General features: G+C 39.3%; 1 long non-coding RNA gene across 1 annotated transcript; it reads left to right on the forward strand.

The window, feature by feature from the left end:
* The first annotated feature begins 8911 nt into the window (after positions 1-8911).
* LOC311249490 lies at positions 8912-9362 on the forward strand. The gene is made up of 3 exons (XR_014621194.1): positions 8912-8991; positions 9071-9147; positions 9281-9362. It is a non-coding gene; the product is annotated as an uncharacterized lncRNA (long non-coding RNA).
* The last annotated feature ends 3146 nt before the right edge of the window (positions 9363-12508 follow it).

Here is a 12508-nt window from a genome sequence, read left to right on the forward strand (position 1 = left end):
AAAGCTTATTTTCACGTCGTCTTGTGGACTTTTTTGTTGAGTCCACATGTGAAATAAGTCTTATCCACCTTAAACTGGTGAACTTCTCATTCACCCATCAGCTCTTTGTGCATTAAAGGGAGGACTTGTGTTATGTCTTCATCTAACAGTCCTTCCTGCTTTCTTTTCTAGTCGTTTATCTCCTCATGCGCCTCGACTCCTGTAACACACTTTAAACCTGCATCAGCAGTTTGAACAGGCCAAGAAATTCGAGCAAACTTTCAGCGATGACCTGTTTTATTAAATTTTTTAAATTTTACTCATCACTTTTTCTTTAAAGCGTTAAATGTTCTCAGCCAGAATTACATTAAATCTTCAATACGTTCTTGGTTTTATCATTTTGCTCTCACTTTACTTTAGTTCATCCCACAATGTTTGTTTGATGTATTTATTTTATCTGCAGCTTTTTCTTTTTCTGGGAAGCACTTCCTGTAACTTTGTTTAGAAAAATGGCAAATAAATGTAGTTTATTATTTATTATTCTCATTATTGAGTGCACAGTCTGCATTTAGACGATATTATATATAAACCTAATCATTTCTGCGTATAAAAGGTGCCTATAAGGTGAAGATATTCCCACTGTTATTTCGAGAGCTAACTGATGGCTGATATTTGCAGATATTTACCCCCAAAATCTGCCTTTCTTTATGTTTTACTTTAACATATTTGTTCTTGATTCCACTGAGAGGAAAAAAAACCTCTTCCTCCATCTTTAGCCTCCGTTAAATGGACCAGCTCTACACTCTGAGCGTCCACAGTGTGGAGTGGCGAGCTGTTCAGAGCGACTGCCTGATTACACAGCGCCGCTAATCAGTGTTGAAACATCTGTTAACACGGGGACATATTGGATGCACAAACTGCTCAAAACAGGCAAACAAAGACTGCAGTTCCAGTTCATTAAGCTTTCATCCACAGGAAGAAAAAAAAAATTCCATATTTTCCAGTTTTATAATTCTCTGTAATCAGAAACCCCTCGTGGACAGATTTAGAGGATTTCATCGAGTCAAGGTTAAAAACAAAGATCACACTTTCATTATGCGTCAAATAAAAGGTTGAGCATGACTGACACAATGTGGAGACACTGGGGTTGTGGTATATACATAACATGTTATACATGAGCACTGTATTATGAGAGCATGGCTTTGTAATGAGGATACACTCAGCGCAGCTCTCAGTGAGGCCAGCAGATGTCGCTCTTCGACAGGATATCAGCTTCACGGTGCTCACAGCTGCCAACCATCATGTTTTCTCTCAGTATTTACTGAAGCACACATCATAAACTGTTTGTGCTCCCAAATCTATCCTGAAGCTGATCAACAAATTAAGAACAAATAGAAACATGTGCATCACAAAATGATGTTTGCTTCTTATTTTTGTCTCGGGGGAAACATTGGATACGTTCTTACCTGTACCAGAGTTAAGTTTTATATGCTCATTTTACATCTGTAGTTCCTGAGCGGTTATGAAAATGAACATTACAGGATTAAAAAACAGAAGTTACAAGACAATACATATTCTTTACACAACAACAGGAAACACAAGATTCAAAAACATTAAAACTATTCTACAAAAACGACCAGATTTCACGAGGTTAAGTGTTTGTGTTCATGTGTGACGGGTCGATTTGAGCCCTGATTTCATCTTCAGGTTGAAATCAGTGAAGCTGCAGCTCTGTCTTATAACCAAAGTCAGAACATCTGCGCTGTAGTACGTCTTATCTGAGAGCAAAGTCCTGAGCTCGTTCAAAGGCGTATTATGTAGATTTGGAGAAGAAATTCAAACTTCGAATAAACAAGCTGTTGTCAGAGGAAAATAAGGTTCAGGCAGGGTCCGCCACCTTTCTGAACAAAGTAAAAAGGTGTCGTCCTTGAAGGTCAGTTTATGTATTCAGTTAATTCAGTCGTGAAAACAAAGAGCGGTCGTTTATTGAGTGAGTTTAAAGAGTCGGTGAAGGTCTTTTCTCTGCTGGTGAATATTTCTTCCCAAAAACTTCATAATGCTCCTTTTTTAATGAGGAAGGTCACTGGATAAGTTACACAGAAATCAGCAAGATGCACAAACCTGTCAAAGGTTAGGAGGGTGTAACACTGACTGACGCTCCAGTAGTGGTAACCACTAACCCTTTGACCAGTGCCTTGACTGTTGGCTTGTAAGGTGACTGAGACGTGTGGAAAAAAACAAAAAATCATTGAGAGCATTTTGCTGAACGGTAGCTGGTTTCACACTGACGTCTGTGAGTCTGATAAATCAGTGATAATAAACTTTCAGCTGTATTTCCCGGATGAAAGTTGCTATGCAGAAAAAGTGAAGATGGCTGGTTGCTCTGGAGGCCAAAAGTTTTGTTGGGTGCTCTTGGAAAACAGGAGAGAAAGGTTTCAAAAAAGCAATCCAGGCAAGATGTCTGGAGATGAGGAAGGAAATACTAAATAAGCCTGAAGGGCACTAATTAAAAGACGCCCCCCGAAAAGCTTTTTAATTATCGCTATTTTGATGATTTAGCCATTTCAATCTTGGCTTCTTAGTAGATTTGCTTCCTCGTCTCCTGATATTTTCCTTAATGGATTGCTTTTAAAAAATACAGATAAAGTGCTTAACAACAAAGACATGACAGAGACAGTCCTTCACATAAAAAAAGACGTAGAATGAACAGAAAAATAGAGGCCTCGACCCATGGACGAAGGCCTGGCAATGGTCCCCACCACTAAATTGTGCCCGGCAATAATTTGGTACACAAACGGTGAAAGGATCTCGTTCTCTACTGGTTTTTGTCTTGGCTCTCAGAAGAGAAAACTTTTATCACCAGACTCAGACGATAAATACATTTCTGAAGCTTGTAAAGGCACGATGACAAAAGCTCGCAGCGAACGCTTTTCTAATATTTTGATGTTGTCGCCATATTCAGATGATGAATCAAACGTTGTAAATTAATTACGACAGCGTAGAAGCAAGAAGAACTACAGTCGCTTTGCATTTCAATATCTGATGATGCCCTCTGTCCCCTCCAATATCATAAACCAAACCTGTAAATATGAGAAGATAAAACACATTTGTTAACGATAGTAAGAATAAGAAAAGTTGCTGTCAGAGCACTTCATCCACCAGACGTGGTTCATGGTCTCCAAGTGCTGAACCTTGTGTTTTCCTAGAGATACTAGTGTTTTAGCTTTTTTGCTTCCAGCAAAGTTAATCTGCTTTTTCTTCGTCTTCTCCTGAATACTCCCTGTCCTCACCACCATCCAGCCTCCCTTACCTCTGTCACAAGCCTGCTTCACCTGATCCTCAGCGCCACGCTCACCTGAGCCTCTAACCTGTCAACTCCTCAGCCCTCCCTGACTGCCAGCTTCTCACCCTGTTCAATACAATAACTTGTCAATCATCTGTTTCTTATGTCCGCTTTTGGGTCCTCCATCTCCACTTGTTGAGCTTCAACAGTTAATATAAGTCATAATATGGATGAAAATTGAATACAAGCCATTTTTCCCCACTATTTGTGATTGAAATATGCAATTTCACTTCAATCCAACTCTTAATAGAAATGTTTACCTCCAGAACAGGAGACAAAGATCTCCCCCGCGGCGCTCCTCCTCTTCAAACCTGTGGGAAGCTGATGCTCCGAGTCATTTTAAGAAGCTCATCAAAGTACCTGCCATCTGCGGGGAGAGCATCATACACGCCACCATCATCCAGATACCTTGACTGACTTCTCCATATCAGGTTTCCATGACAACTTGATGGAGGATGGTGCGGCAGCAGATGATGTAACTCCTCGCTGATTGTCTAAACACAAACAAGAGAAATCTTCAGATTGAATTTGGAGGACGAATCCACACATGAAGTTTATGACTCAGACTGAACGCGGCCTTGACTTGTCGTGGTCGTCTTTTATCGTCACTTTTCTCTTATCGCTTGGTTATATGCTGCAGACGGCACATGTCTCACCTGCAGAGTGTCATCAGAAGGGAGTCTTTATTGAGGAAAAAATAACAGATGAGTGTTAAAAACTTGTTGAAAACTGAAATAACAGTAAAAATATGGGCCATTTTTATGAAAATAAGCCGAGAATCACTAAATATTGTTGGCTTTTTTTACATCTACATCACTTGAGCTTAAAAAAACAGAATGCATTCTGGGTAATAATAATCAATAAGTGCCCCTTGACTTTATTTCTGGGCACTTTGAGCTGTTGTGCAACAAAATCCTTTAACGCAACACAGGCTGGTGTGAAAAGTAAGAAAATCAGGACATTTCTGATTGTCCACAGCAGAGTAGTTTTCCAGGCTGAACACAGCAGACAGTCGCCAGACGAATCAGCTGCAATCAGCATGCAAATAGCTTGGAGGTAATTTTGAGAGTAAACAGTTCGTCAGTTCGTTAGTCTCATTCGCTGTGGAGTTTGTGGCGCCATCCGTGAAATGGAAAGATTTAACCAGTGGCTGTTTAAAAACAAAGATAGAGCTTAAAACACAAGTGGTGGGAGAGAGCAGGATGATGGGTAAGCTGTGATCGCTGCTGGTGAACGAGTTACATATATACCATGCTGTTTCTTACCTTTTTATTATATTGTTTATTTTACTACCTTTTTACTCTGTAAACAGTTTTCTGATGAGTTTATGGTCTCAATCGCTAATTTAAAGTACAAAGGATCTTTGTAAAGGGTTGTTTGTTGACTTTTATCCAAATATTTATTTTTTCTCATCTTCATAATCCCGAACAGATTCATTTTCTATACCATTTTTCAAAAGTCTTCTCTCTCTGAACCATTTAGTGGAGTACATGTCTGCCATGTTTGGATATTTGAATGTTTCTCAATAAAGTAAAAAAACAAAACAGATAAATATGGAAGCAGTGCTATGATCTTTTTTAGCCTTCCTTTTCCAGAGCTGTACAGTACCCACAATGCAACTTGACCGCAACCGACACCATGTGGCATCGCTTGAGGACAGTTATCACCTGAGTCTCCTTTAGATGACTGGAGCACCAAGGAATAACTCATTCAATGCAGTTCATTACTGCATTATTATAAATGTACAGATAATTGAGCTAATATTTCTATAAGAATACTTAATTTATTTTATGTATGCATAGACTAAATGAATGACTCAGAACCTCCTGGTGCCTGATTTAAACTAATCCACTGGGACCTGTACACGGCCAAACTGTGCATATATATTAACAGGGAAGAATTGATCGCAGTGTATTTTCCAGGTCACACCAGCATTAATAAAACTAAAAAATTCAGGCTAAAATCAATTATTTTTGGACCTTTTGGAAGTTCAACAGAGGCAAACTTTTTTTATGCAAATTTGGGCCATTAGCCGATTGTAAAACATCTTGACATTGCTGACCTTCGCGGGAACAGCAAGCTCGAGTACCATCAGGTTTTACATAAGGGCTGATGTGTGGGGGTAGAAACGGCTCCGCTGAAGAGATTCACAGTCCGACAGACCGGATTTGATTCATTTTTCATCTAGTTTTGTTTTTAATTATCTTCATGATCACTAAGTTACACAAATGTGGAGGCATAAATGATTCTTTCTAGTTTCTGGTCTGACCAGGCACAAGGTAGACTTTATAAATCTAGACCACGTCATGGTCCCTGGTTTATGTTGAAAGTTTATCCATGTGTCAAGTTTTACTTTCCACTTCCTGTCTTTGTCTGTTTTCCAACCCTGTGTGCCATTTGTTCATTCACCCTTGTGTATTTAAGTCGGTGTGTTTTTCCTTTACTCTTTTGTTGGTTCGTCTGTTTTTGATCCTGTTTCCCGTGAGTTTCTTGTGTTTGTTCGCTCCTGTGCCTTTTCCATGCTCTTGTTTTCTCTTGTGTTCCTCCGTCTATTGTGTTTCACTTCCTGTCTTTGTTTGTTTTCCCGCCCTTTTTCTGTGTAAACCTGTGTTCCTGTGTCTCTTGTGTTCTTGTGTTCCTGTGTCTCCAGCATCTCTTGTGTTCCACTTCCTGTCTTTGTCTGTTTTCCTATCCTTTTTCTCTGTACACCAGTTTCATTTGTTCATATTTAAGTCTGTGTTTTTCCTTTACTCTTTGTTGGTTTGTCTGTTTTTCATCCTGCATCTCTTGTGTTCCTGTGCCTGTTCCCCGTTCATGTGTTCTCTTATGTTCTTGTGTCTCCTGCATCTCTTGTGTTCCACTTCCTGTCTTTGTCGGCTTTCCCGCCCTTTTACCGTCCACACCTGTGTGTTATTTGTTCACTACCCCTTTAACACTTGTGTATTTAAGTCTCTGTTTTATCCTTTACTACTCATTGGTTTGTCTGTTTTTCATCCTGTGTCTCTTGTGTTCCTGTGCCTGTTCCCCATTTGTCTTATGTTCTTGTGTCTCCTGCATCTTTTGTGTTCCACTTCCTGTCTTTGTCGGCTTTCCCGCCCTTTTACCGTCCACACCTGTGTGTTATTCGTTCATTATCCCATGAGCCCTTGTGTATTTAACTCGGTGTGTTTTTCCTTTATTCTTTGTTGGTTCGTCTGTTTTTCATCCTGTGTCTCCAGAGTTTCTTGTGTTTGTTCGCTCCTGTGCCTTTTTTCACGCTTTTGTGTTCCTGTGTCTCTTGTGGTTCACTTCCTGTCTTTGTCTGTTTTCCCATCCGTTGTCTGTGTACACCTGTGTTTCATTTGTTCATTATCCCATTAGCACTTGTGTATTTAAGTCTGTGTTTAATCCTTTACTCTTCGTTGGTTCGTCTGTTTTTCATCCAGTTTTTTGTGTCTCTTGTGTTCCACTTCCTGTCTTTGTCGGCTTTCCCGCCCTTTTACCGTCTACACCTGTGTCATTTGATCATTCGCCCTGGTGTAATTAAGTCTGTTCTTTTCCCTTTACTCTTTGTTCGTTCCTCTGTTTTCATCCAGTGTCTCTTGTGTTCCCACTTTGTTCTCTGCGGCTTCTGTTTGTCTTCAGTTTCTGAAATATTTCTCTTTAGTTTTTGCTTTTTGTTGTTTGCATGTTGGACTATCAGCTCATCATTAAAGCTCACTTGTTGTTGTTCAACCTGCCTGCCTCTGAGTCTGTGTTGCTTTTTTTTTTGATGAATTGTGACACCACATTAATGGAACAAAAGCCAGATGGTTTGTTTGAATACAACAAGTCTAAAGATTTACGCCTTGATGATACTTTAAAGTGCTCTGAATAAAAGCTCCCCCAACATTGTTAAACTCAATCAAAATCTGAATGCCAAATGAATAAAGAAGCCCTTTTTACTGATATTGTGTTCTTCATTCAGATGACATTCAAGGATATCCTGACTGCTTTTAAGCACTTGCCTTTCTAGAAATTAAATTATCTCTAATACATTGTTGTAATAAAAAAAAAGGAAAGCCTTGCTTGCTCCATTTAGAAGGATGACTTAACTCCAAGCTGGAGCGTCTGACATTAAAGTTAAATGTAAATAAATACCAAATCTTATCAAGATGAAAATTACCATTGCAGTGCTATCAGTGGGTTCAACCTTTAAGCTACTTATATGCTTGTCCAATGTGCCAAGTTTTTTGGTTAAAGTTGTAATAAATTCAGCACTTTTAAACTCCTACAAGTCAGAAATGTACAGTTTTATTACCACTCACACAGCCAAGTGGTATTTAACGGTGATATACCTTCCATTTCGAACTGATGGTGGCACTAGTATATATCTCCTCTTCCTATCAGAGGCCTCTACACCCCTCTCAGTAAAGACACCTTCTCACAATCTGAGAGACAGACTGGTTCATTCTGACACTTGAGCACCAGCTAACACTGTCTCCTTTCTGTCTAATGAACCTCTGGGTTTTTACACTGCACACAATGTTCCAACTCATCTGACCCGATGTACTTTACACAGCCACGCGCTGGTGGAAAAAAATACAAAACACAACCCTCATGCAGCAGCAAACATGTTGTGTACTGTGTTCTCCTTTATACTGAGCAAACTAAAAATAGCTTAAGACGGAAATATCTGAACACAAAACTGCAAACTGACATAAAACATGGATTATGCTATTGGCTTAACGTTGCTCTCAGGGGCGGACTTACCATTAGGCAAAACTAGGCGGTTGCCTAGGGCCCCAAGTTCCTGAGGGCCCCATAAAAATCCTCATACACTTATGGTTAATACAGTTATTACAGTTCATTAAAATCCTCTCGCTAAAATGCCAGCAGAATGCTAATCATATTGTGTGTGTGTAGGGCCCCCCCTTCAGTCTCCACTACATTGGATCAGTCCATCTTACTGCGCATGTGCAGAACGGATCCAGGAAGACAGCAGCAAAACGAAAACAAACGGCGCGAAGTGGCGAGAGAAGAAGAGGAGAGTATAGAAGAGCAGCAGCAGTAGCAGCAGCAGCAGCAGTAGTAGATTTGAAAACGGTTCCTAAAATTGAACAGTGTATCTCCATCTTGGGGGTTGATCTGAAAATGGTGATGATGAAAACATTGGTTATTCATTGGGTTGTTGCAAATGTGTGTGATAATCTCTGGACACGAGGGACCTGAATTTAAAGAGAATGATGAATATAAACTTTATTCAGGGAGTGCTTCATGATGAGGCGCACATGTCATGGAAAGACGAATGGGTGGATGTCAAGTGGAAAGGGGACGTTATGTCCCATTCACTCCAACCAGATGAAGCAGCTGTGGTGTCACTGTTGTAAAGGTAAGCCCAAAACTATTGTTTTCATGATATGTGAGGTAGGAACTTTTCTTGGGAAAGATGAATTGATGTGAACCAATATCGGCAAATGTACAAATTATAGTGTGACTAGAGATAACAATTTTTTAAATAGCGATCATGAGTGTATGTATTTTATTATATGCCCCCCATTATTGTTGTAATTACCTGCATTTGATCTTGTTTAGATGGCAAAAGCCCTGACAAAGGCTTTCCCAGGCATCCCTGACATGAACTTCAGCACATCTAAAAAAAGAAATGGAGGAGAGGAGAGATCTGGCTCTTCACATCCTGGAGGCCTCAGGTAAAGGCTAATTAAGCATACAAATCAAAAACAAGATAGATAGGAGGTATAATAATTAAATAAATGTTGTTTTTTTTAGTCTTTGATGATCAAAATTGCTGTGCTATGTGTGCCACCTTCAAGCCACCAGGACCAGGAACTGCCATTGTACAATGGGTGAGTAATTGAAAAACAGTTAAAGACATGTTGAATTGTTATATAGCCATGAAAAAAATATAATAATGTTTAGGTGTCAAATAATAATAAATAAAAACATAATGAAATATATAATTTGTTTTCAATTAAACAGATCCAATGTGATGACTGCGACCAGTGGTTCCATGGCTCATGTCTGTCCATGGACAAAACCTGGAAATGTCCATTATGCCAATAGAAACAAGGGACATGTTTATGTTATAATAAAATCATTGGAGCCCTACTAGTGTTGCATCATGTTATTCGACTGGCTACATGAGATAAACCTCTTGTTTTTACAGTTTACTTCTGTTCATATTTTTTATTAATTTTTATATGCAAATATTAGCATTTTAGCTCAATAGCTTCCAGGTCATGTGATCAATTGACTCAAAATCAGTGTGGGATCATGTACCTACACTGGCTGCATGAGATACGCCTCTTGTTTTAACGTTTTACATCTCTAAATATTTTTTATTAATTTTTATGAATTTTTACATGTAAATATTAGCATTTTAGCTCAATAGCTTCCAGGTCATGTGATCAATTGACTCAAAATCAGTGTGGGATCATGTAACTATGCTGCATGAGATACACCTCTTGTTTTTACATTTTAATTCTGTTCATTATTTTTTATTCATTTTTAGGCTATATGTAAATATTAGCACCTTAGCTCAATAGCTTACAGCTATTGACAGTAGCTCACAGTATCTCTGCTTTAAATATCCCACATTTTTATTTTGAAAACAGGAAGTCGGTACACGCTGTAGCTGTCTTCTCCGTGTGTTTACTGTAAAGTCTGCAATACGGGTGCACTTGAAATGTTGGAGTGGCTGCGAATGTCGAATATCCAACTTAAACTAACTTCACTGAAGTCTTGTCATGATGTATTTTCCAGCCGGCCCAAGACGATTTTTTAAAGAGTTTTGGCTGAAGAAGTCGCCCCACAAAGGAAGACTCTTTCAGTTTATCACAAATATTAGCATTAAATCATCATTTTGAGGGTACATGGTTTTCACTGGGCAGGAAGGGTTTGAATTATGTAACCAGCAACGTAAATGATGTACAGTAGTGGAGTAGAAAGTGCAGTATTTGCCAAAAAAGTAGATCACATCACTCCAGTTCTCAGATCTTTACACTGGCTTCCTGTCAGTCAAAGAATAGATTTCAAAATCCTGTTGTTGGTTTATAAAGCACTGAATGGTTTCGGGCCAAAATACATTTCTGATCTGCTACCACGTTATGAACCATCCAGACCTCTGAGGTCATCAGGCTCAGGTCTGCTTTCAGTCCCTAGAGTCAAAACTAGACATGGAGAAGCAGCGTTCAGTTACTATGCGCCACACATCTGGAACAAACTCCCAGAAAACTGCAGGTCTGCTCCGACTCTCACCTCTTTTAAATCAAGGCTGAAGACCTTTCTGTTTGCCACAGCCTTTCACTGAAGCAATTTTAAGTCTTTGAACTGCACTGTGACTTTTATTTTTTCTCTATTTTAGCCTACTTTCCTATTTCTTAACTTGTTTTAATGTTTTGTTTTAATGTCTATTTCTCAACTTGTTTTAATGTTTTGTTTTAATGTATCTTAAATGTTTTACTGTAATTGTATGCGCCTGTAAAGCACTTTGAGTTGCCCTGTGTCTGAATTGTGCTATACAAATAAACTTGCCTTGCCTTGCCTTGCCTTTGCCTCTGAGATACAGCGGAGCAGACAAAACTGAAGTTGCATGAAATCCTAAAATGTCTACGTCAGCACTTGAGTAAATATACTTACACTTCACCACTGGGTCAGAGCCTGATACTGTGTTTTGTGTGTGTTTGTTTTCAGAGTGAGGGAGAGAGACAACGTGAAAAAGGGACAGGAAGAGAGGGACAAAAGGTAAAACACATAATACATGTGTATTCTGTTAAAATGTATGTGTCTGTATAATTGACCTGTTGTTTTGTGTGTTGTCTTCTCATTTCAGAGGGCCCCGTGCCTGCCTTTGCCATGGGCCCCAAATTTCTTGTATCCGCCACTGGTTGCTCTGCATGACCATTTAAGTTCTGGGGAATAGAAAAAAGCTGACCCTGTATCAGGTCATCAAATGCAGAAGCCACAACAATAATCACACTGTCTGATCTCCATGTGGTTCACTGTAATGTAAATGACATGTTTAGGCTCTCTTAACCTGCCAGTGTTAGCAGCAGACGTTCGTGAACACACTAACTACAATACCACCAGACTCCCTTAACAAATTGTCTGATTATAAGTTTTGAGTGAGAAGATGCTTAAAAAAACTTTGCAAAACTTTGTTACCGCAAATTCTTAATCATTCAAACTTTCCTTTTTAATTCAGCATTAAATGCAAAACATGATGTTGTTTGTTTCCTTGTAAAAACTGTTAGTTTGTCACAGCATGTCTGTAACAGCCTGTCTGCTTCTGTGTCTGAAGTGCATCTTAGCAGCTGTTTGAACACTCCGTTTAAACTGATTTCACCATCTACGCTCACATTACACACATTTTTATTGATGGTGAACATTACATTTTACAAACACAGTAAACAGTAATCAATGTTGGCTACTTCTTTGTCGTCCGTGGTGAAAGTCCCCAGACTCCCTTCAAAAAACGCTGCATTTTAGGAGTTGTTTCACAAGGAGAAATTTTACAAACACTGTGAAATGCTTTCCACAGCACATGTTTAACTATTTGGGCCTTATTGTTGATTCAGCAAAGTTTATATTGCTGTCTTTGAGTAAAAAACACTACAGATGTACATTTGCATATTGAGCTGGGAAGTGCTATTACATAACAGGTAGATTATCTGCTGTTCTCAAATCCGACGTTTCATTTGAAGAAAGATGTGAGATAATAAAAAGGAAGCACATGAGAGTTGGATGAGGATTATTATCCGATGGACAATTAAAATTTGAATATAGCAGCTGGATGTGTCTTTAGCGCCCATGCTGCCCTCTCATTAGCACCAACTCTTGTATGCATCACAGTAATTTGTTGGATGAGCGAGGCGTGCCCTCCATGGTAATATGCCCATACTGGTCACTGCGGTTGGAGTTATTACCAAATATCACTGAATTACACCCGACCTCGTTTAGCAAACATACAGAGCCGACGCTCTGAGATGAGATTAAACGAGGACATCGGGTGAATCAGCCATTTTCCCCCCCGTGTTTAATTCTTACTCACACAATCTCATTTGGCAGGCAAGTTTTTTAAATGCCACTTAGTGGACAATATTCGGAGAGCCTCTGTCACATCTCATTATTTCATTAACACAAGGTGGACCACCCTGCCACCTCATTACTCGTCTGTCCAGCTGTCAATGCGTTTACTTCCTCTTCGCT

The sequence above is a fragment of the Pagrus pagrus genome, assembly GCF_965226575.1.
Source record: "Pagrus pagrus genome assembly, chromosome: 20".
NCBI lineage: Eukaryota > Metazoa > Chordata > Actinopteri > Spariformes > Sparidae > Pagrus > Pagrus pagrus.